At 40.8% G+C, this 25,126-nt stretch overlaps 1 pseudogene; it reads left to right on the top strand.

The window, feature by feature from the left end:
• Positions 1 to 1,092: 1,092 nt before the first annotated feature.
• On the top strand, positions 1,093 to 13,648 carry LOC121622350 (annotated as a pseudogene).
• Positions 13,649 to 25,126: the final 11,478 nt, after the last annotated feature.

The raw sequence follows: 25,126 nt of genomic DNA, 5'->3' as shown, positions 1-25,126 counted from the left end.
AGCCCAAACCCTTTTTTGTAAATTAAAGAGGTCAGCTTGGTCAGCCGTGAACCACAGACTAGATCTGGTTTTTACCCTAATTGTCTTAAAAGGAACATGTTAATTTACAATTGAATTAAATATAATTAGATTATAATATAATATATAAGTTATAATTATATACCAATATCATCTAATTAGACCTATTCAGGAGCTATTATCAGGTAATTCCTGAGTTGTTACTCATTCCTTTTTAACAGTCACATATTTTTGTACTATACAGTAGTATTAACTTTTACCATTGTTGTTGCCTGTCTAACGTTCATTGGCAACTTTTTTCACGTGAAGAAAGTGCTCCATTCTGTACACCATAGACTTTGAAGGGAGATGGTGGCCATCTGTCATCAGTATGTCATAGTCCAGAGATAGCCCTGAGTTCTGCTTGTGGTTAAGTTAAGGCAGGAGTGTCAAATCGATTCCATAAAGGGCCTTGTGGCTGCAGGTTTTCGTTCCAACCAAGAAGGAGCACACCAGGCCAACGAATCAACATCAAGGGATCACTTAGTTATCAGCTGAAGACTGAGATCAGCTGAATGATTGATTCCAGCCTGGTGTGCTCCTCCTTGGCTTGAACAAAAACCTGCAGCCACTCTCTCTCTCTCACTCTCTCTCTATTCACTCTATTAATCCCAAACTGGGAAATTATTCTCTGCATTTCACCCATCACTGATTTACTGAAACACACACATGCACATGCAACATGCAGTGAGACACACAGGAGCAGTGGGCTGCCGCATCAGGCGGCAGGGGGAAACGAACTGGCGACCCTCCGGTCACAAGCCGCTTCTCCAACCTGTAGGCCACGGCTGCCCCCCCATGGCCCTAATGGAATCAGTTTGACATGCCTGGGTTCGGAATTGAAAATTGTGATCTATTTTCTTTCTTTATGCATTTAGCCATATTCAATGACTGTAGTAATCCACTTTGTGGGAAGAACTGCTCTTCTAAGTAAGAGAGATAACAGTCCATCCTTACTGTAAGACATGAGGGTCAGTTGGACAATTTCAATATGTTAGATTTCTTCTTCTGCAGTCACAAAAAACATTTAACACCATGATGAAACTGGCTCTCATGAGGATCTCCCCCAGAAAGTTAGACCATGAGTTCTGCAGGGGCTAAGCTCATTAGTTACCAGCCTCAGAAATTACCAATTAATGGTGCTACATGTTAGGACCCCTATAAATGCTTCACAGAGTAACCCATCTTAACAGCAATTGGTTGGAGGAGACTGGGACCAACAAAAAGACAAGAATTGCTTGGGCCAATAAACACAAGGAACAGACAATAGACCTGTATTCTGGTGTGGCGAGTCAAAATCTGAATTTTATTCTTACAATTGCTGTGTCTTTGTGAGATGCAGAGAAGGTGAATGAATGATACTAGCATGTGTGGTTCCCATGATTAAGCATAGAGTAGGAGGTGTGATTGTGTGGGGTTGCTTTGCTGGTGACACGATTCATTCAAAAGTCAAGGCACACTTATACACTTTTACACTTATTCTGCAGACACAAGCCATCCCATCTGGTTTCAGCTTCATGGGACCATCATTAGTTTTTCAACAGGACAATGACCTAAAACACACCAGCAAGTGCTAAACATATATGGGAACTCCTTCAGGACTACAAGAAAAACATTCCAGGTGACTTCACAAAGTTTACTGAGAGTGATGCCATTAGTGTGCAAAACATAAGTCATAACAACAAAAGGTGACTAGTTTGAAATATATTATTTTATATTTTTATATTTTATATTTTGCTTTGTTTAGACTTTTTTGTTCACCACATAATTTCATATGTGGTGTTAGTGGTACTACCAGTGCAGGAAAGAGAGGCAGATTTCTCAAACCCCCTTTTTTTTTTCTTTTGTGTGTGTGTGTGTGTGTGTGTGTGTGTTGGTGCACACTTTCTTGATGTCTGTGCTTAGTAACTCCCTATGTTAAAGATGATAAAAGAAGGCCCTCTGCTGGACACAGAACCAATGTTTTGTCAAACATTGGTTTTGTGTCTTTGGAGAGGGTAATCAAGACAACCTGGAATCTCTTGAACCCAAACAAAGTGATCCAACAGACCCCAGTTACACTGATCATTTGATATCTGCAACATGCACATGCAGCTGATTAATTTATTGCCATTAAGAAATCTATATCATTGGCCATATAAATACTCTGAATGTACTTGGATGGCGAATTAAGTTACTCCTCAATTCTCATTTATTAGAGCCTGGTTCTTGTGTTATTTTTCTATCTTTGACCACCATTCCTATCGTTAAAATGGCATTATGCCTAATCAATTCAATAGCTGAGATATGGGTGCACACTAGCATCACAACTAAGATGGGCCTAGAAACACAGCCAGTCACATGAGGAGACAGGTTAGAAATGAACCCCGAGATTAGACAAACATATTTGGAAGAGAAATAACAATAAAAGATAAACAGTAAAATTGCCAAACTGACAATTGTAGGCATTCATTAAAACAAATTCCAATATGGTGGCCATTCATCCCAATGAAAGTCTATCACCCACCACGAAAAGGTTTTGTTTCGTCCTAGCTGTCTTTGTAGCCTACTGCACATGCAAATGATGCAACATTCACCCAATGTGAGCATTTTGGGAAAAGCACGGAAACATTAATGTGCTAGCCTTTTAGCCTCCATGCAGATGCATGATTACCAAGTCCTCAGTGACAGCAGGCTTTTCACCCCAGCTTTAAATTTGTCCATGAAGAACAGTTTTGTTACCCTTCGCCTTCAGACATGGTCAGATAACATGTTGTATGCATGAGTTCAGTTCAACTATACCACAGCCTCTACCTGTAGCTAGATAGCAATGTACAGATTGGCTATGTCTGTGGACTGAGACTCTGTGAGTGTTTGTGTCATAGTTCAGACTCTATTTTCTGAACTCACCAGGACCTCCACTTCTTTCTGTTATATTCTTCCAGTCTGTCCTTTTTCTTCATGTCTGTGTACATTTCTGGAAATGCATTTAGCCTTGGGCTGAAAGTTACATTTTCACTATTCAACTCTCGTAGACATGTTTGCATCATCTTTAACGTTTACTTTGCCCCCCTTTCAATGTTGCATTGCGGGGTGTAATAAACTGCATCCTCTAGGAGCCACATAATGGTTTTATACATTTACTTCAGGTATTCAGAGTGTCAACACAGTTCAGTAAATGTGATTTGCGTTACTACAATTGATCTGGCTGGTGTCCAAGCTTTATTCGGAGCAAAATATATCACTCTTTGCTAAAATGTTGTTGCCATTATTCAGCCTTTGAATGCTCGACAGATCACTGTGCAGTCCACTCTGATGGAGGCATAAAGGCCTGGTTTGCTTTCAACAAATTTTAGTGGAAGTTGCAGCTTTACACATCTGAGCTGCATGAGGTTTCCCTGTCCCCAAAACACAAAATTACCCAACTGAATCTGTCTGGTTGGGTGAGAGGCTTAATTAACATTCCCTGAGTGTTTACAGTCAATTATTCAACACAGTGGCTTTCTGTGGGAGCTACTCATTACTCTAACACTGTCACAGAGGGAACAAATCCTCTCTTTAAGGGAAAGGAATCCTCAGGGAAAAGATCTTTGCTCAAAAGAGAAAGGGTTATTTTAAAAGCCTTGAAGTTAAGTACTCTTCTGTCTGATATTCATTAATCCTCAAAATATAATCTGAGCAAAAGTAGACAGCGAAAGTGACTCGGATTAGTGTCGTGGTTCAGTGCATCACAACTGGTGTGCACAGCCAAGTTGTTTATTAAAGCATACATAAATATACAGATCTCTGCAAGCACTATGCACTGCAGTACACTGCTGAGGATGTAAAAACCATCCCTTGCCAAGGTTTACAGTTTAAAGTGCATGCATGTTACATGGTCATTGTGCATATCTGGTTTGATTAAAAAAAAAAAAAAAATCAATTGTTTCCCTGCACACGGCATGCATTTGCAACATACAGACACACAGACAGGGTAGATACTGTAAAGACACACAGAGATACTCACACATTCAAACCCACCACTTAACAAGTATATAGCTGTGCCACTGCTCTGCCAAACATGTAATTATACCTCGTTCTCAGATGTTCCTACTTCCTTTTTTACTCAATCTCTCTTTTTTTCTCTTCATGTCGGTTCTTCTGTATGACCGCAGGTTGTGTCACGTGGTTGAGGAGACGCCATGAGGGAGGATATACATCAGGACATTAACATTCCTGACGCGTTTGCTGTGGTTAATGTGAAGGAGCTGCTTACAACTAGTTTAAGTCTGGAGTGAAGAGTAGCAAGCAGAAGAAGGCTCTTACAAGCAAGTAATTAACTCACAGGAACAATACAATGTATTGAAGGCAAATCCAGGATTACATCTACTCTCAAACAATGTCTACACAGGCTGTGCAGTAAAAGCAGTATGTCAGTAGCACAGCAGCAGCAACTTCAGCCTTCAATTAATGTCTACAAAGGATGCATTCAGGCACAGTCCTGTGTGTAGGTCACACAGATCACTACAATACAATTTCCACTGCAGAGAACTGCAGAGAAGTAACTGATCTGTATGCTCTACCAGTGTTAGGGGTAAAATAAACAGTAATATTAAAGCAATCTAACACATTACTAAAAAGATTGCAATAATGTTTTTACAATTACTATATCATGGAACACGTTACAGATGAAATAAACAACACAAAATAATGTTAGTAATGCTAGTTACCATGTGATGGTTAAAACAATGAACCAGTACAAAAATGACAATTACCAACATTTGCATTTTGGAATATTAAACAGCAAACTTAATAAACAAACAAACAAACAAAAAAAGCTTCTGATAAAGCTTGTCAGCAAAATTCCTGTCAATGACATAATGATTGAAATATATATATTTTATATGATTTAAATACTTTTATCATCACCAGGTCATTTCTTATTTCTGCTACTGTGATGATACAAAATATATAACAGTTGTTTTTTTTTTTAATTCAGTATGAAAACAATGTGCACCTTGCATCAACCCAATTATCAGTGTAACTTAGGTAAAATACTTAGATTTCATATGCTGTTAACTTAATTGAACACCTTAATATTTTGGTATGATAATGAAACATATTACTTTACTATCACTTATACTGTTGTATCATGGTAGTGTGCCCTGCACACTTGTGGCCTGAAAGGTGCACAACAATACTTTAAAACACAAAACACTCAATATATTTTGAGGGTCAGAAGCTAAAAGTCCCTGGGTAACAGAACAATCCATTGAAAATGGACAAATAAAATACTAATCCCAAAATAAAGTTCATATATTAGAATAAGATAAATACACAAACAAAAATGTGACTGCATTCTTTGTGAGTCACAAAACCCCAAAACTGTCATCACGTTTTATTTCAGTGTGGCTAAATTTTGAATTCACCTCTATCCAGATGGGAACAGACCACTTTACTCTCCTGGAACAAGCACAGACAAAGCCAAAAACATAAACTAATCATGTGAAAGTTTGGCATTAAGTTTTGTGTTCATGTAGGACCCTAGTTACTAGCAGTTAGAAAGTTAAAGTTCTGAAACTCCTTTCAGTTGTATTCAGATTCACAGATTTCAAAATGCAGCTCAACACTGTTAAAATTTACCAGCATTTCACAATAATTAACAGTATTATTTTACAGTAACTTGTTGTAATCAAGTTCCCCTGTAATATCCCAATGAATACCTGTAAAAACTACAGTATTCTTGGATTTTACAGCATTTACCTGTTATTTTACAGTAAAATCCTGCAATCAAAAAAACCCTGTTACATCACAACAAGGTCTGTAATATCACAGCAACACAATAAAAAAATGCAAGAATTTCACAGCATTCAATAGTATTATTACAGTGAAACATTGTAGTCAAATATTCCTTGGAAAGTCACATGACTGAACTGTAAAGCTATAGCCAGTAGATAGATAGATAGATAGATAGATAGATAGATGACACGTTTCACAGTTGCCGGAAATATTAAGCACACTCCTCAGCAGAAATACCAAGTTAGCAGGAGAATAAGTTGATAAGGCTACATATGGCTCATGTAACCTAAACAATCTGTACTTTCAACATGGAGCATTGAGCAAGCAAGTTTCTGGAGGCGTGGCTTTGGATGGAGCACTGACGGGAGGAGGGGGTGGAGCTCAGCGGAGGCGCCGCTTTCCCTTGGACTTCCGAGCTGAATGGAGGAGGTGAGCTGCATGCCTAACATCCAATTGCAATGCACCAATTTATTTTCAGATGAATGTCTATCGCATTACACCGTTCATATTTTGTTAGCAAGTGCTCGAAACTGTCGGAAGTTCTCTCACGTCCTACTGTATGTAAAAGTAAATGGCGAACGGTAGCAGTAGCAACTTTTAGCTAACCAGCCAACGTTAGCTTGCTAAAGCGTCTGCCTGTGTGGTCTGATATAGGCAAGCTAACGCTAGTTAGCTAACGTTAGAGTTTGCTGTTTACCACAGCCTAGATAGATAGATAGATAGATAGATAGATAGATAGACAGATAGACAGACAGACAGACAGACAGACAGACTTTATTTATCCCAAGCTGGGAAATTGCAGAAAAAACACGACGGGAGCTGCTGCTACAGGCTGCCACCTTTTGGGACGGCGCCAAAAGCGGGATCAAGATCAGACAAACATGAGGCAATTATTGTTCTTATCTAATTATTTGAATTTGAATACCTAAATACTGTACATTATGCTTTTACTGAACCGTTTTTAAGTGTTCGTGTATCATAAGATTATAAAGGTACATGACTCAGCATTTGATCAGATATACAGTAGTAAGGTGAATCATCATATATCATATCAATGGTGAAAGTTTTGCATGGCGGTCAACATGTTATGCATTTTTTTAGTCAGTTAATTAGAGGTCGGCGGCATAGTCTACTCTATTGCATTTATGTCCAGAGCGGTAAATGAGAGCAACATAATTCTTTTTTTAATGAAAGCGGGACACTTAAACCTTTACATCGATCCCATTGTTGTGTTTGTAGTAGTCAGGCCAGTAAGATGACTGGCAAATCCAGTGGGGAAGCTGTGAGCAGTCACATGATCGGTCAAAAAGATGTAAAATACTTGATTGTTCCTCACAGGGTTGAGGATTTATAAGAATTTATACACAAAGAGACCATGCAAGACGAGAATAGAACATTCCGTAGACCATTAAGATGTCCAAAAATGTCCATTAAGCCCCCCCAAGCTGTCAGTAAATCCCCAGCCCCATCCCCTTCAGCTGTTTGTAGTTTTCATTGACTCATTTCCTGCATCTCTGTGATGTCACAAGGGTGCCGAAGTGAAGACTTTGTAAACATGGTTTGTTTAAATGGAGCTAGTAAAGTCAAGAAAACCAGACTTAATAACGTTTTTATGAAGGTCTTGTTGTTCAGCCTGATGTTGTTTTAGGGGAAGTGGAGCAGGAGATGGATGTGAGCCCACCTAGGTGGAGAGAAGTGGTGGAGGTGGTTAGGCGTGCAAAGGCTTCTTCGGCCCCAGGGCCTAATGGAGTCCCCTACCGTGTCTATAAGAGTGCACCTGGCATCTTAAGGACACTATGGAGATACCTGAGAATAGTTTGGGAGAAACAAAGTATTCCAAGAGCATGGCGCAGGGCAGGAGGTGTCTTCATCCCTAAGGAGAAGGAGTCATCGGACCTTAGCCAGTTTCGGATGATTTCTCTCCTAAATGTTGAGGGAAAGATTTTCTTTAGTATCGTAGCACAGAGGCTGGCTAAATACTTAGAAAGGAATGGTATGATAGATACGACAGTGCAAAAAGCAGGGATACCAGGATTTGCGGGATGCTTAGAGCATACTAGCATGATTTGGCATCAGATTCAGACAGCTAAGAGGGAGAAAAGAGACTTGAATGTTGTATTTTTAGATCTGGCTAATGCGTTTGGGTCAGTGCCACATAACCTTATTTGGAGTTCCTTTGACTACTTTAAAGTGCCGGAGATAGTTGTTAACTTGGTGAAAGCATATTTCCAAGACATCAGACTGTGTGCAAGTATCGCAGAGCTCACAACAGGCTGGCAAAGATTGGAGGTTGGTATTATGGCAGGATGTACAGTGTCCCCGCTAGCTTTCACAATGGCTATGGAGGTAATTATTAGGGCTTCCAAGTGGGTCGTAGGTGGAGAGAGATGGCAGAATGGAATGCGTCTTCCACCAATTAGGGCTTATATGGATGATATGACACTGCTAACTTCAACAGTGCCATGTACAAGGAGGTTGTTAGATAAAGTCAATCAGAATCTCAAGTGGGCTAGTATGAAGATTAAGCCTAGTAAGTCAAGGAGTATTTCAATATACAGAGGGAAAGTAAGTGATAGAAAGTTTGCTATAGATGGTGAGGAAATCCCAACAATTAGGGAGAAATCAGTTAAGAGTCTAGGACGGTGGTACAATGTGGACCTGAATGATGTTGAACAGGTTGTGCAATTTAGAAAGGATGTTGCAGAAGGGCTGGAGAGAATAGATAAATCAGGGCTCCCAGGAAAACTGAGGTTGTGGTGCTTGCAGTTTGGCTTGTATCCTAGGTTAATGTGGCCAATGTCAGTATATGAAGTCCCATTATCTGTAGCAGAGAGAATGGAAAGGCTAGTTAGCTCTTATATTAGAAAATGGTTGGGTGCTCCCAGGTGCTTAAGCAATGTAGCTTTGTATGGGAAAGGAATGCTTCAGCTGCCAGTATCCAGTCTAACAGAGGAGTTTAAATGCACTAAGGTTAGGACAGAACTTCTATTATCTGGGAGTAAGGACATGTTAGTTAGCAATGTGGTTCCGAGCCCTTCTGGGGGGAGGAAATGGAACCCAAGGGCAGCAGTGCAGGAGGCAGAGGTAGCTCTTAGGCATGCAGAAATAGTAGGAAATGTTCAATTTGGCCGGGGAGGCTTGGGGCTTGGCCCAGGCAAACCAGTGTGGAATAAAGCAGGTCTAAAGGAGAAAAGAAAGCTTGTAGTGGAACAGGTGCGTAGACAGGAGGAGTTGTTAAGAGGGGCAAAAGCAGTTGGTCAAGCCAAACAGGGACAATGGTTGAATTGGGAAGGTGTTGAGAAGAGGAAACTTAGTTGGAGGGACCTGTGGAATATGGAGGAAGGCCATATTAAATTTCTGATAGGGGCGACATACGATGTGTTGCCAACCCCGCAGAACCTAAGTCTCTGGGTACAGGGCGATCAATCGTGCCCACTCTGCTCAGGTACAGCAAGTTTAAAGCACATTTTGTCAGGTTGTAGAATTAGCTTATCACAAGGCCGGTATACATGGCGGCATAATCAGGTGCTGAGAAGCTTAGCCGCAGGCATTGAGGAGAGAAGGAAGCAGGTGAATTCTGGAAGTTCTAGAAAGGAGAGGTTAGATGTGCAGTTTGTTCGAGAGGGGGAGAAAAAGCTGCTAAGTCAGGGAGAAAAGCAGGTAGGTGGCTGCCTGGTAGGGGCTGATGATTGGCAAATGCAGGTCGACTTGGGAGGAAAGCTAGTTGTGCCCCAGGAAATAGTTTATAGTAATCTGAGGCCAGACATTGTCTTATGGTCCATGAGTAAAAAGACTGTGTATTTTATTGAGTTAACAGTCCCTTGGGAAAATTCAGTGGAGGCAGCTTATGAAAGGAAGAAGACTAAGTATGCAGATTTAAAGACAGAATCTGAGCAGAGGGGATGGAAGACCAGGGTCTGTCCGGTTGAAGTGGGGTGTAGAGGTTTTGTTGCAGGGTCAGCTGTTTCACTGTTGAGGGAGCTGGGAGTGCATGGGCAAAATTTAAGAAAGACAGTGAGGGAGATGTCAGATGAGGCTGCTAGGTCTAGTCAGTGGATATGGATCAGGAGAAATAATAGTAGTTGGGGGGTGAAATAGGGACAGTGAGGGAGGGGGGGGGGGGGGCAGAGGACATGCATGCCTAACCCGGCAAGAGAAGAGGTTAAAGTCTGAACAAGACACCTCTCCTCTGCTCTGCTTTCCCCGCCCCATCTTCTCGCTCTGCCAATAGGAAGAGAACCAGGAAGTTTAGATAAGGTGGGGGTGTGGCCAGCTAGAGTCTCTCTTTGGGACCATGCGGCCTGTTCAGGTGAGTGTGCGTGGTAAGATACAGAGTTGGCTTGTTTTTTTGATCTTTTTGGTTGTTTTCCTGTTTTGTTTGCTTCTTGAAGGAAATGTTAGGGTTTGTTTTCCTGCTCTGTTTGCTTTTGGAAGGAAATGGTAGGGTTTGCTGCTTCTTGAAGGAAATGTTAGAAGAGGCTGTTAAATCTAGTCTGTGGTTTAGGCCTCCACCTTCAGCACCCTCTAAATTTTCCACCCCCTACCCGAACAAGGGTCTGTATCCAATCCCTACTTTCATCTTTTGACTCTACCTCTTTATTTTCCATCCCCTACCCGAACCAGGGTTTGTATTCCCACCCCGCTTTTTCTTGGTGCAGTTGGTGAGAGGCAGGGGTAGATGATGGTAGTGTGGCAATCAGCAGTTACATGTGGCATCTAGGCCTGTGGTAGCATTGTAGCAGCTAACAATAGCTAAAGCGGTGAGAGTACGATAGTATCTTAGCAGTTAGTATTGGTAGCTAGCAATTAACATTAACAGTATAGGTGAATCTAGCTTTATTGTCTTCTTCTGTTCCTCTTAGCAGGTAGCGGTTAGCACGTAACATTAGCTAAATGGTAGCATCGGAACTGTATTGTCTTCTTCTGTTCTTCCTAGCGGTTAGCATTAGCATTAGCAATAGTTAAATGGTAGCATCGGTACTGGCCACTACCTGGAGCATCTCTGGGTCAGTTGAACGTGGCGGTGCTGTTTGGATTGTGTAGGAGCAGTGTGAACTGGCACTAGGGGGGGTGACTCTGGGACGCCGGAGTTCACTGCCTAACCTCCTGGAGGTGTAGTGGGACTAAGTAGGCGAAACACTGTTGAAGGGAGGTTTCCACCTGATGACCCCCAGAGACGTGTTAGGAATCACTGCTCTTTGGCAGGTATAGAGGCAGATTAGAGCTCCAAGGTTCTTCACTGAGAATGAATCCTCTTTTTGAGCACAAGTATCTTGTGTTTAAATTAACTAGCATGTTTCTTTCCTTTAAGAAATCCTCACATTAGCTGTGTGCTTATGTTGTAAGTGTACTGGTCTGCATGGAAGTTAGTGTTCAGGTTTGTCTTTGAACCAGACTGGTTCAAAGTAGAAGCTACAGTTTGACACTACGATACAGTGCCAGTTAGACCTTTTTTCTTTATATTTCGTATTGTAATAATATAGTTTATTGTGATTATTTTGTCCACAATAGTGACGTATTTTCTAATTGTCTAATTGCCTATTTTCAGAAACCATCCAAAAACATTTGGCGACATTGGGAAGCACGGTGATATTGTTGGAGACGGATGTCACTCTCTTTTGCAACAAGTAAAAGCAAGAGTGGAGTACAAAAATAGGAATAATACTCTTGCTCGATGCCGCAGAGAAGGAAGACCGCGCAGGGGAATGGCAGGAGAGACCAGACTGGCAAGAGGTCCTGTTGACCAATACGCGTATGTGACAATATACGGGTAAAATCTGTCAACATTTTGATCGAAAGCATTGTATAAGACCATGAATAACCCTGAAACAGGACAAAACGTACTTTTCTCTTGACTACTTTATGGACACTTTAACATGGACCCTTTTTACTTCAAGCATGTTGCGGTGTCAATACTGTAGTAAACACAGATGTAGACCCTTCAGCCATGAGATGACCTGCTCCAACTTCTGAGCTATAATCACCCCCAATCGTATAGTTACCCTGTGATGCCCACCCCTAGATGTGTGAGGTGGGGCCCAGCAGATTTGCCAGTGGGGGAGACCGAGGCAATGTTGGAGAATATGAAGAGGGATCTGCTCAACATCTACTCAGGCATGCAATCTACTGTCTTTATTATTATTTTTTAATTTTGTGCAATGCAAATTGGGGTGACTTTAGTCAGTTGTTACTTGGGTACTAACAATACATATGTATGTCTGTGTACACAGAGGAAGGAATGAGTGGGGCAGAGAGAGCAGAACCAATAATGACGAAGACATATGTCATCCTGCGGAAATACCTTAACTGTCCCAGCGATGTCCGAGATCAAACTGGAGTGGCCCTTTCTCTTCTCTCAGAAATACCTATTCTCACACTTTAGCCTCCTGACAGACATCGACATCCTTCAAAAACTGCAGGAGGCAATCAGTCGACGAGGACAGACCATCCTGGATTACTGTGCAACGCTGGACAACCCCAGGATCTGTGATGTTCTGGCCTGCTATGAGCCAGACTCTGACAAGGCTGCCTGCATCCTGCTGCTCCTAATGTCATACTTCAGAAAGCCGAAGGAGAATTTGATGCTTGAAGTTGATGTAAGATTTTTTTATTCAAATATTTAAAATGCAAAATGAGTGATTACATTGTACGCCATTTATTACCTTGATACCTGATTTACCTCTGACCAATGAACAATATTTATCCTTTAATGTTAAATCTATGCTATTGTGTGTTACTGTGTTACAGCCATGTGTCACTGCTGTGGATGTTAATACTGCAGAACTCCCCAGCACCCCCTGCTTGATCGTTCAAGGCAAACTCAGTATTTTTTTTTTTTTAATTCTAGGAATCTACATGACCACAAATAATAATAATAATAATTACATTTGCATGGCACACTACTATATATCTGAAACAGATCTCAAAGTGCTCATAACACATGATGTGGTATCTGTTCATTTCAGGTGACATGATGAAGCCCTCTGGGTGGCTTATATCCATTGAGGGACATGTTGTGATGGGCCCACACCCTTTGTTTGTACATGGAGTAGCAGCTTTCTTCAGCAGCTATTACCTTGAGTACCTTGAGTATCCTGCCGCTGGATCGTCAACGCTGGAGTTCATTCAAAGGTCAGACCCTTTATTGAAAAGGATGTGCTTGTCATACTTCCAACAGGGTTGGGTTTAATTTACCAGCTGGCCAATTGCATGAAGACGCGTTTGAATGAGATGCTGCATCTCAATGGGTTATCCTAAATAAATTGAAATTGAAATAGAGTGGCAGCGCATATTGCTACAGCCCCCTACAGTAGAAAAACAACAGAGGATGCCCAGACCACTTTGCCTAACGCCCGGGCCATGCAGCGGAAAAAAACGGCGAGCCCTGGACTCTCTAGATGACGCATTGCACTACTCATGCCGGCTGTGTGGATATTCTAACCTGCTAGTATGGACGCCGAAATGAAAACCATGCCGTAACGCCAAGCTCACGCTCTGCTCAGGCGTGCTGTGTGGCCCGGGCCTAAGGCAAACCTAACCTGAGGCACCCTGGCTTAAGATGGCTAAAAATAATTTTATGATGAGAGGAAGATCCGACAAGTTTGGGTTATAGATCTATTAGGGTGTGATATGGGAAAAGGCACAGTTGAACACCTTGATAAATGTTGCCTGCAATACATAAGTCTATTTAAAACTGAAACTATCTTTGCTTATTAACAGGTGCTTCTTGGGCATCAATCTCGAAAGAGGCTTAAAGACCAAGAAGCACACAACAATGAATCCTCATGTGAGCACCCTTTTGAGGAAGGTTATTGACTTTGAGTGGGCATCATAGTTTTTTTTTGCTGCAGGAGTTGCAACGCTGTTGTGTGGGTTATAGAATGTTTGAGACTGAGAGGAGCACATCACCCCTTTGCGACATCCCTTCATCGCTCTCTCTCTTACTCTCTTACCTTGCCAGGTAGGCCTCATTCCCATTCTCGTATTGTTATTGTGACACAGCTGGGTAGTCCGGACAAATGTTGCCTTTCTAATGTATTCAATTAAATAAGGTTAAAAAAGAATAACATGTCTGTTGCTGTTATTGAATTCTTGAATTTTTTGGCAGTTATGCTGAATAACCTTTTTTCTAAAAATAATATGCCATTGGGCTAACATTGACTTTGCTTCAGAGTGTGGTTTCTATGGGGGCTTTGATTGTACTTGTACAGTGATTATAAATTCACAGTAAATGGATACTGATCATCTGCATTACTTTCACAGTAAATATAAAAGCTATCACTGTAAAATTTTTCGCTGTGAATTCACAATAAATAATTGGATAAGTTTTGCATGACTTCCACAGTATACATTGTAAATTCACAGTAAATTACTGTCAACTTGTGCATTACTTTCACAGCACACACTGTAAAAGTACAGGGACCTGTTGTAATGATGTACAGCAAAAGGTTGTAATTCCCCAGTAGTGTACTGTAATATCACAGTAATTGCTTTGTCATTGAAACTGTGAAGTTACAGTATACAGTTGTGCTTTTACAACAATGCATTATAATGTCACAGATGTGAAATTACAGTAAATTGTTGTGAGTACATTTCACAGTATAATGCTGTAATCCTTGCTGTGAAAGTCATGCAAAACTTATCCACTTTACAGTGAACCAAAACTCAAACTCAAACTTAACTCAGAGAAAGACAGCATGTATCCCAAAACTCCACTAAACCAAGTCAAATCAATTGCACTTCAGTAAGAGAAAACACAAGGTCTCCACGTTAGCTATCTTTATCTGGAGTCTTTTTCAGTGAGACTATTGTTTACATTGGTGACAAACATGTGACTGAGCATTTCTACTGGATACATGATAATTTCATGAATCCTCTTTTTTCAGGTCCAGTGCTCCTTGCTACATGTCTCCTATGGATTTAGCAATCCTTGTAGATCAGTGCTAGGAAGCAGATTATTGACATGCCGCTGAAACTGCTACTTGCCAAATCAGCAATAATATGCAATCACAGTATTACTACTGAGCACCAAACAAGGTCCTAATGTGACATTCTCAGTGGTATTTGCTGCTCTAATTGCATTAACACCTCCGCACATATGCTGCCAATTAACAGGGAGCTAAATTGGGGGAAAGTCACTTCAGTTCACTTAAACATAGAAACATTAATGGTGTGAAACAAAGCCATGATTCTTTTAACTAGTCCCCATGAAGTTCTTACTTCATTTATTGATGCAGATTTAGCCACATTACATGTGTATTCCGAGTTTGGAATGTGACTGTAAATCCCAATTTATTTACCTCAGACTTGCTGTCTTGTTGCAGAGAATGGAACATCTGTGCAATAAAAATGCTGTACTAAGATGTTTAAGTGTTACCGCACCGTTTTTACATGAATAATTGTTCATTTAATTTTATCACTGAATATTATAATTTCATTGTGGTTCACTCCAGTATCTGTAAGCTGTTGCTGTAGCTGTTGTAAAAAGCCAGACAAAACGATTTTTTGTTACAAACTCTCTCATCCTCAGGAAATAATGTTTCTTGAGCTAATAGAAGAAGTGCATACAAACTTGATATTTTAGTGTGAGGGTGTGTTCAAACAAAATACAGAGGGACGTTCGAAGGCAGGTCGAGTTTTACTGCTCAATCAGTTTCAGCAGCAAAATTTGTGGCAATAAAGAAAAAAAAATGCTTTACATTCAGCCTGAACACAAATTAAGGGCTGCACCAAAAACAAAACAAAACAAACAAACTAAAAAAAACTGTACAGACATATTTTGGAGAGCATAATTGTGTTCAGTAAATTGTGCTATGTATTTTGGATTAGTTTGACAGAATGAGAGACGGGACCCCCCCCCCGGTCACACATTTCAGCAAAATGTCATGGATTACACATTGAACTACAAGACTTGTCATATGTTTTATACAAATGAAATTTTGGCCCTGCCAGCAGAGGAAATTCATGTGTCAAAAGCTGAAGAAGTCCATCCTCTGGTAACATGAATTAATGAAGAGTTTAATATCTTTGTGTACAAGTGGGCATTATTGCAATCATGCTTTTTATGTTTACATAGTACTAATTTGCAACAGCAAGTATATTTTGAAAGTAAATGGAAATGTTTTTCCTCACGCACGGAGACCCAGAGATTTGTGGATTGGTGCCAGTGGAACAACGTCGACATCAATGCAGGGAAAAACATAGCGCTGGTGGTGGACCTCCGCAGGTGCAAACACTACTCCTACACCAGTAAACATCTAGGGAATAGACTGGACTGACAACACAAATGCACTATAAAAGAAAGGCCAGAGCAGACTGTTTCTGCTGAGCAAACTAGGGTCTTTTGGAGAGCAGGGGGCAAACATGGGGACTTTCTTGGACTATGTGGTGCCAGTCGTCTTCTATGGAGTGGTCGGTTGGGACAGCAGCATTTCAACGGTTGACAGGTAGAGACTTAACAGACTGGTTAAAAAGGCCAGCTCTGTTCTGGGATGCCCCCTGAACTTCCCTTGCTTTTTTACTGATGCCTCTTACTGTTGTGTAAATTTAAATTTAAAGGGTAATCTTATTTCATATGACAAAGTTCTATACTTAGATCACATGATAACATGATCACCATAAAGACCATAGGATGTGTTCACCAGATCACCAGAAAGTAGACCTTGAAATAAGACAGTTTTGTTGAATTCAGATAACAACAGACAGTCAAGCTTTTCAAAAATAGTTGCAATATTGTAAAGATGGGCATACAGCATCACAACATTGTATAAGATTCAGCAGATCAAACTGACTAGAAAATAACTGTTAAGGGAGGAGAACCACTTAAGGACAGCAACAACGTCATTTACACAAACAACTTGATAATCACTCCTTTTCATCACAATCCCCAATGTGGGACTAATTAAGGTATATAGCAACCATCACACACACACACACACAAACATACACACACACACACAAACACACCAGCAGTGAATAAACCCTCCCTTAACAACTCAGTTCACAGACAATCTCAGCATTTATAGCCTCAATAACTCAATCGTCTTTGTTACACAATCACAGGCGTCTGCTGGAGAGGCCTTTAACAGGGCAGAATAAGAAGAATCTATTGTTGAATTTTTCTTAATCTGAGGCTCTGCAGTAGCTTCCACTATTCCATCATGCTTCAGCCATGTTAGTCTGGCTGTGAAAGTCGATCACAGTTAAATGCAGTGATTAACTCATGAAGGTTGTCGTTTCCTGGGCATAGAGTATGTTTTTGTCTGTGTGTATGTGTGTGCTGTGTGTGTATATGAGGTGTTTTGTGGTTTGGAGGATGCATCCAGAATGTCTAAGTAACTTCACAACAGAGGGTTGCCCTGTGAAAAGGCCAGAGCAGAGCCAAGACAAAGAAGGAATGTAAATGAAATGCACCCACTTGGGTGGGGTGGGGGCAGGAGTGGAAGTACTATTAAAAGTACCATGAAAAGTGAAAGAAAAGTACTAATAAACACTGCTGATTGCAATCTAATCTATAGCATCTACCCAATATTGCAGTAAAGTATTGTTTTTGCAGGGAGGTTACTCTGGAAGGAGGAGAGGAGAAGCAACAGCATTTCTCATTGCAGCTTCGCCAGCTGACACGTCTCCCTTTCGCCTGGAGCTTCCGGGAGTTCTTAGGTAGTTTTGGGCATCTTCAGCTATAGTTGGCTCTCTCTCAACAGGCGACAGAGTGAAAACATCTTTGCAACACTTTGTGCAGGAGACGTGGTGGCAGCTCTGACAGAATTTGTCACAGTTGTGACTTCTCTAATTGTGGTCAGGTCAGATAAGGTAAGATAAAAGGAAGGAAAGGAAGGAAATTCAAGTGTTACAGGCAGCTGGCAATACAAGTAGGAATAACAGAATAGAAAAATACAAAATAAAAGTTGACTATATAGGTACATTTTATCCAAAGAACTATAAAAATGTTAAAGAGATATATATATATTGCCACAAAGACCAATAAAAAATAACAGCATAAAACATACACTGCCAAAATTTAGAGGACAATTTCACAGTTTTAACAGAAATTGCACATTGATTGAAATTGCACATGATGGATACAGATAAATGAAGTCCAGTGTTTACTCTATTGCACAGTAATAAATACATATGTGTCACAGTAGAAAAAAGTATATATGCATAGGTTGAGTACTTAAAGGATAACTTTCGTTTTTTACAACCTGGACTTTATTTGTAGCATTAAATACGACCATTTAGACACCCAGACAACTTTGGTGGCATTTGGAGTCGTTTTGAAGAAATTAGCCACAGAAGAGCGGCGCGTATATCCGTATAATGCGAAAATCATCGATGAACATATCCTCCTCTGTTGTCATCAATGAACATTGTCCACAAGAACACCACCAGTTACCGTCTACTCGTGGACGCGCAGCCGTTTGTCGTTGTTTGACCATCTGTTCCTCTCTCTGCCTCCGCGTCCTCCTTTCAACGAGCTCCTCGTCCGTGTACTCTGGCTCAAACGGTAAGGACGTCCATCGTAAACACTGTCATCGTCCACCACCTCAGAGTCGGAAAAATATTCACCCATTTGTTAAAAATAACAGTCACAAACTACAGCTAAACTAGCCGACCGCCGCAGAGTTAGCCATGTTGTGGCTGGTTGCTCGCAGCGCGCGGCGCTCGAAAATGACGTCATCCACGTCAGAAGTAGTTGTCTAGAGACACTGGATGTTGATAACATGCCACCACGGGCTCAGAGGGGAATAGCGCCAGCATATCATAACAAAATATTGGAATATGAACGAGTTTCGCCGCAGATTATGCGTTTATAGAGGCTACGCACGGGTGCCCCAATTACTCGCATTGTACGGATATACGCGCCGCTCTTCTGTGGCTAATTTCTTCAAAACGACTCCAAATGCCACCAAAGTTGTCTGGGTGTCTAAATGTATTTAATGCTACAAATAAAGTCCAGGTTGTAAAAAACGAAAGTTATCCTTTAAAGAGAATGAAAAAAGTAATATTGCACATGATGTGTATGTGATTGCAGGCTGAAGTAAACATAAATCACACATTACTGCAAAAACAGGCTGAAGTATGGACCCAGTGCTACATTAGGGCCCCCACTGTGTCATGCAGGGGGGAGAGGTTTTGCCAACGATAGATGTCAGCTTTGCTAGCATCCTCCTCTCACCTACATCCTCAATGGTGTCCAGAGGGCAGTCCAGGACAGAACCAGCTCTCCTGACCAGTTGTTCAGTCTCTTTCTGTCCCTCTCAGAGCTTCCGCAGCCCCAGCAGACCACTGCGTAGAGGATTGCAGATGCAACCAGTTATAAAAGTTATAAAAAGTTTTTAACAGTGTCTTACGCACTCCAAAGGACCTCAGTCTTCTCAGATGGAGCCAACTTTGGCCCTTCCTGTACAGGGCATCTGTGTTGGTGGACCAGTCCAGTTTATAGTTGAGCTGGACACCCAGGTATTTGTACTCCCCCACGATCTCATTGTCCAAACCTTGGACATAGGCCAGTGTGGTCCGTGGTACTTTCCTGCAGAAGTCTATCACCATCTCCTTAGTCTTGCTGGCGTTGATGTGCAGGTGGTTCAGTCCAGGGGGGGATGACCGTTATCGTGATGATGTGCAGGAATTCCCTTGGGAGGTAATATGGCTGGATGCTAACAGCTCGCAGCTCTATGCCTCTCATGCAGCTCTGCCCCTGTACACTGATGTGCCCTGGGTTACACCATCTGACCATATATAAAGTCACAATACCGACTCTGCAATGTAGCCCGGTTCTCCCCTCTCGGAAAGTTGGGAAGAAAGTTAACTTCAGAATGCCTGGCTCTTTTAATGTTTGAATGGGGATGTTCACTGTCAAGGTTGTTTTTGCTCCTCCTGACAGTGTTAACAGAACCTCTTCACACCCAGATCTGGCCAGCTTTGTTCGATAATTCCCCATCTTAAACTTTGAACTGACCTTCCATCCATACCATCCACTGACTTCCAAGCTCTCTGAGGCACGGGTGTGCAGTAACTAGAGCTTCAGCTGCCTTACCCACTTCCCTGTCATTTGGGTATGGTTTGAAGCTGTGCATTGTTTCAGCCATGTTTTCCAGGATGTTGTGCTTCTGGGATCTTGTCAATTTCAGTGTGTTTTCAGACATTTCAAAGGCACTGTTGCCTTCTTCAAGGACATATTCCACTTCATAAGAAAAAGATGGCACGGGAAAAGAATCGGGCCAACTCTTCTGACGCTGTGTTAAAGGTACATGGGGAAGGATGTCTGTATCAGAACTTTCAGTGGAAGTGTTATCACTTTCGGATCTAATTACTTTCAATGTGCCCTTCTCTGGCAATTCCTCAGTGTCCACAAGTACGCTAAGTTCACCGTCAAAGTCAGGATCCTCATATTGTAGACTGAAGTCACCGTCCAGTCGTGACTTGAATTTTTCTTGCATTATGCTTTTCAGCTCTTCTACTGACTTTGGTCGCTCATTCAGAGTAAGCTTCATGGCAACATCTGTGGCAACATATACACGTAGAACACATTTCTGGGGAGCAGTCATCTCCTTCTTTGTGACTGTGTTCTGTTTTACACACAGAGAGAAGGTTAATGCAGTTTGTTTCACAACATTTATACATACACATGGATAAAGAACAAGAGTAGTAGAAGCTTTGTTGTTTCAAAGAGGCATTATCTGCTATCAATCATATAAGCTACCACTGGTAATACACGGTATGTTGTAAGAAGTAATCTACTTTTCAGGAGAATAATATGTATCTTTTTGGGGTTATGATCAGTCTTCCTTGAATGTTGTATGCAGAGAGAGGTAATGCATCCTTGAGCTGTGATAGGGTGTGAACTGTCAAATTCCCTGACAAAAGTTCATAGGTTGGCAGGTGCACAATGCAGAATGATTTGTGTTCTCGACAAAGAAAAACAACCTTGTTGTTAACAAGAAGAATCTGTTCAATTTTGCTAAACTGAGACAGTTCTCCCTCTTGTACCACAGACACAAACATTCCTACATCATAATCAGTACCATCAACGTTGACCCTTGATGTGCTGTAAATCATGTTGCTGTCTGTTTTTTGTGCAACGTATGCCTTTGCAATGTCAGGAAGCATTGAAACCATCACAGAAGAGACATTAGATGTCTGCTGGTAAGGTCTGAAGAATGATGGGGCACTGAGAAAGTATGCCACCATGTACTGGTGCCTGGTTGCCAGCGTTTTTAGCACATTCTTAAAGTTTTGTGTGTCATGAACCACACACTTGAAAAAACGATGCTTTCCCTCAAATCTCATTGTCCACAGGTGGACAAGTGGCCCAAAACAGCGTAGATCAGGGTGAAATGACGAAAAACCTCCTGCAGTATTTGTCTATGGTCCTATATCTTTGTTTGCAAATACTGGATTGTTTCCTCTGTAAATGTCAAGGACAGCACCAACTGAACTCTGATCTCTTTCAAATCCATGAGTACTGTCCATGCTCCATCTCCCTCTGGAATTCTATCACCAATATTCAAAGGAAGCAGTGTAAGCAATGTAGCATTTTCATGACCATTGCCACCAACTGTGTTCTTTCCAGCAAATGTTTTTGGGATAGGCTTGGGTTTGTCAACCTAGTCTGTGTGCTGGTATGGAAATGACAATATTCTTTTGTTTAAATCCTCAAGAGTGAAGTATTTGCAACAGATCATCTTGCCAATACACAAGGCCAGCTCTACAGGCACAATGCCCTCAAAAAGATCATGTAGGGTATCAGGTGGGAAACCAGTGACTGTGTGAAAATATTCCAACCTCTGATTAAGAACACAATCTTCTTGGACACCACACTGATCCTGACCCTCCTCATGCATCACAGCATGCATGTTACGATCATGGCTGGCTTTTGACCTCAAACTAAATTCCCCACCTTCAACTTCATAAGACTGCATTTGGTCTTGAGTAGCTATGCAGAATCTGCAAAAATATTTGGACTTGAAAGACTTCGTAAAGCCTGCTAACCCATGGGCTGCCAGATTGTCTGACACCACACACATAACAGTGCCCCGAACTGTCTTACCGATAGACTCAATGAATACCCCATCTTGTTCAAGAGTACAAGGGTCTTGTAACAGAGGACGAAGTAGTCTTTCATAGCCAAATCTCTGAATGTCACAAACTTTACACAATGCTGCTAGCTGAATAACATGCAGGGCTGATCTGTATTTACTTGGCAGATCAGCAAGTACCCAGTACGCTGCACTTAGCTTGTGGATTTTCTTTGATGTGCCAGGTGGATTTGCTAATTCAAGATCATCAATGTACAAAAGAAGACGACAATAATTCATTGGCCTGGAAATATGAGCCATCTCTGTGGCTCATATAATGACCATTTTGTACTGTCTTTGTTTCTTTAAGTTTGTCAAGAATGTCAGTGTGTCTGATCATTTCCTGGATCATCTCAAGGATGAAAATGTGCACTGTTGTGTGCCCTGGCTCTAGTACCTACTGTACAGGCCTTACTACAGGATAATTTTCTCGATAAAAGTTTTTCGTCTCTTGGTCAAGGACAACTCCTCCCCTTTAGCTGTTGCACTGGCAAAAATGTTACTGTTATTAACAGCGCCAACTACTTCATCTAGAAATGTTTCAGTAGCAGAAACATTATGACTCTGTAAAACTTCTTCAATAGTCTTCCTGATGAGGGGTTGGGACAAGGAAAATAGTTGAACCAAATGCTCTACTATTTCCTGAGTTGCCATATCAGATACGTGAAGAACAGTATGCATCTTTAGAAATAATGATGCTAAGTTATGGTGCAACTGGGCTCTCAAATCATCAGTGTCACATTCACTAACCTCAAATCGATCAAAAATGTCTGTGCTCTCACACTGGGCAGGTCCTTCATGAACAAAGTCAGCAGATCTTCTGCTGACATGACATTATCATCAAAGTCTGAACTACCTACATGTTTTCTGCTTTTGTGTGCATTAAATGATGAGTAAACATTTGTACGGTAATTACAGTTTTTAAATGGGCATGTTACCATCTCATGGTTTCGTAAATGACTTCTCAAATGAGTAAACAGCAATGTTTCAGAAAAAGGCTGCTTACACGTGCAGCATGAAAAAAATGCATGTTCTTCTGCTCCTTTATCTGATCTGCCAGCATCATTATGACTGAATAAAGGCTATGCTGCAAATGATAATGTCTGAATAACTTTGCACAGGTGTTTAAGGATGCAGAACACAACCTGCACCTCCAATCCACTGAAACACCTGCATCCTGAAATTTGAATAACACGTTTTAAAATAAGCAAACAGTGTTAATAAAAGTTTTCCACATGTAGTTTCTCATGAAGTAAATTTGCTTCACAAAATGAACTCCTCCTAGAAGTTCTGTCCCAACTTATGATTAATTTAAACACAAATATAGCTACACTATCATGTGAGAGCTGCATCTACCATGAAAGTACTCAAATGTGCCTAGTATTATTTTAACTTGCAAGATGATCCACTGTGGTGGTGAAATATTAGCTTTGCCAAACAGGTAAGTAGACTTATTTATTTTTTAATAACAAATTCAATGATTCAACTGAAAAACATACCTCAGGTTACTGAAGAAGGGGAACTGGTGCTCGACAGTCAGTATGATCCTGCAAAAATGGTGATTTCTGGTGAGTCTGGTTCTGTGTTGTAGCGATTTTCAAAACATCCAGCAGCATAGCAGTGTGCATTATGCAACGGTCATGCACTATTATATGACATTTATCACACCTACTTTTGTGTGATATCTATCCATCTATCTATCTATCTATCTATCTATCTATGTTTAAACCAGTGATAGTCATGTCTCCCAGTCTGTTACAATATTATCTAGATTTTGGTATTGCAGCACAATTGCAGCCATTAATTACACACAGAACAGTTACAATACCATTAACGACAAACAGTAAAACATTACTTAAGACATTGAGTCATGACATTAAGGTAAACATTCACACTAGAAAGCTAAATTCAGTGAGTCGTGAAAATTGAACTGGCACGCTCCCGAAAAAGGTCACGTATGAGACCAATTTGGTCGCAGTCTGGAGCCCATTAATTTATCACATTAAGGAAACACATCTCTCGCAGGCAACACAAAATGATGTGATGGGCCGGATCCCCATCTTTAAGCTTATATGCAAGTTAAACTTTTATCATACACCCCACCTTCGCTATAATATATAAAGCTGACAGCTGATATTAAGAAATAAAGATATAATAAAGAAATAAAGAAATGACATCACATGCATGCATACTTTTCATATTATAAATGGCGATATAAACTAACCTGAACGCTAAAGTTACCTCCACGTCTTACCATGCTAGCTTAAATTAATTAGCTCTACAGTGGTTGCTGTCAACAGAAAGCTCCTCAACTGTTATTAATATGATAAAATTTCAAACAAATCAAATAACTTACCAGACCAGTGTGTTTATTAAAGGAGGAATGGTGGAAAAAGCTTGTGGAAAAAGTTGTGTGCGAAGTTTTCTTCAGCCCGCTGATAAGTAGCCAAAACTCCATTTTTTTTAAAAACATAAGGCGTTAGTGACGTTAGTGACGTCAGACGCAGCGTGCGTCCCACACTCACAAATTCTGATGTAATTGCCGATGTTTACTCATAAATATATACCCAAGTAAAATTAAAACATCATAACTAGTTAAGAGAACACAGAAGTTTAGTGCTGGGTTAACTGCATAAGTGGTTTTGATTACTGCACCAATAATATTTATCAGTTAGTAGTACTGTTTGGGTTTACAGTGTGACAATGCAGTGTTCAGTTATTTTTTTCTTCATTTTTTTCATTTCCTAAAAAAGCAGCAGTTTTCGACATACAACGTTTCTGCCCAAAAGTGACGATTTATTAATAGGACCGTCTGACAATAGAATAACCTAAGGCTTTGCATCTAAACAAGGGTCTACCCTCTTCATGCCACAGCCCCGACCTATAACTAGATGACATTTGACAACTTTTGTTCCATCTGTAACAGCTCTGCAGTGCTGCAAGGAAGTGGAGAGTCAGGTGATATTTATCAATTATAAGCCATTTGAAAAACATTGAATAGTGGAGATTTAGTGTTTTTGACAAATGATGTAATACCTATATTTCAGGGGCTTTAAAATCATGGCGTTAGCATTTGTTAGTAACTGACATGACATGATGTTTCACATTTTAGCACCGGCTAAAAGTGGAAAGTTGCTGTCTAAATGTATGCTGGTTGTCACTGACAAATGGAGTATCTTGAGGGACAGTCCAGGAGAAACAACCTGGTGTTTAATGGAATCATGGAATCACCT

The sequence above is a fragment of the Chelmon rostratus genome, chromosome 18 (assembly GCF_017976325.1).
Source record: "Chelmon rostratus isolate fCheRos1 chromosome 18, fCheRos1.pri, whole genome shotgun sequence".
NCBI classification, from domain to species: Eukaryota; Metazoa; Chordata; class Actinopteri; order Chaetodontiformes; family Chaetodontidae; genus Chelmon; species Chelmon rostratus.
This window is presented reverse-complemented; position numbering and strand designations above follow the sequence as displayed.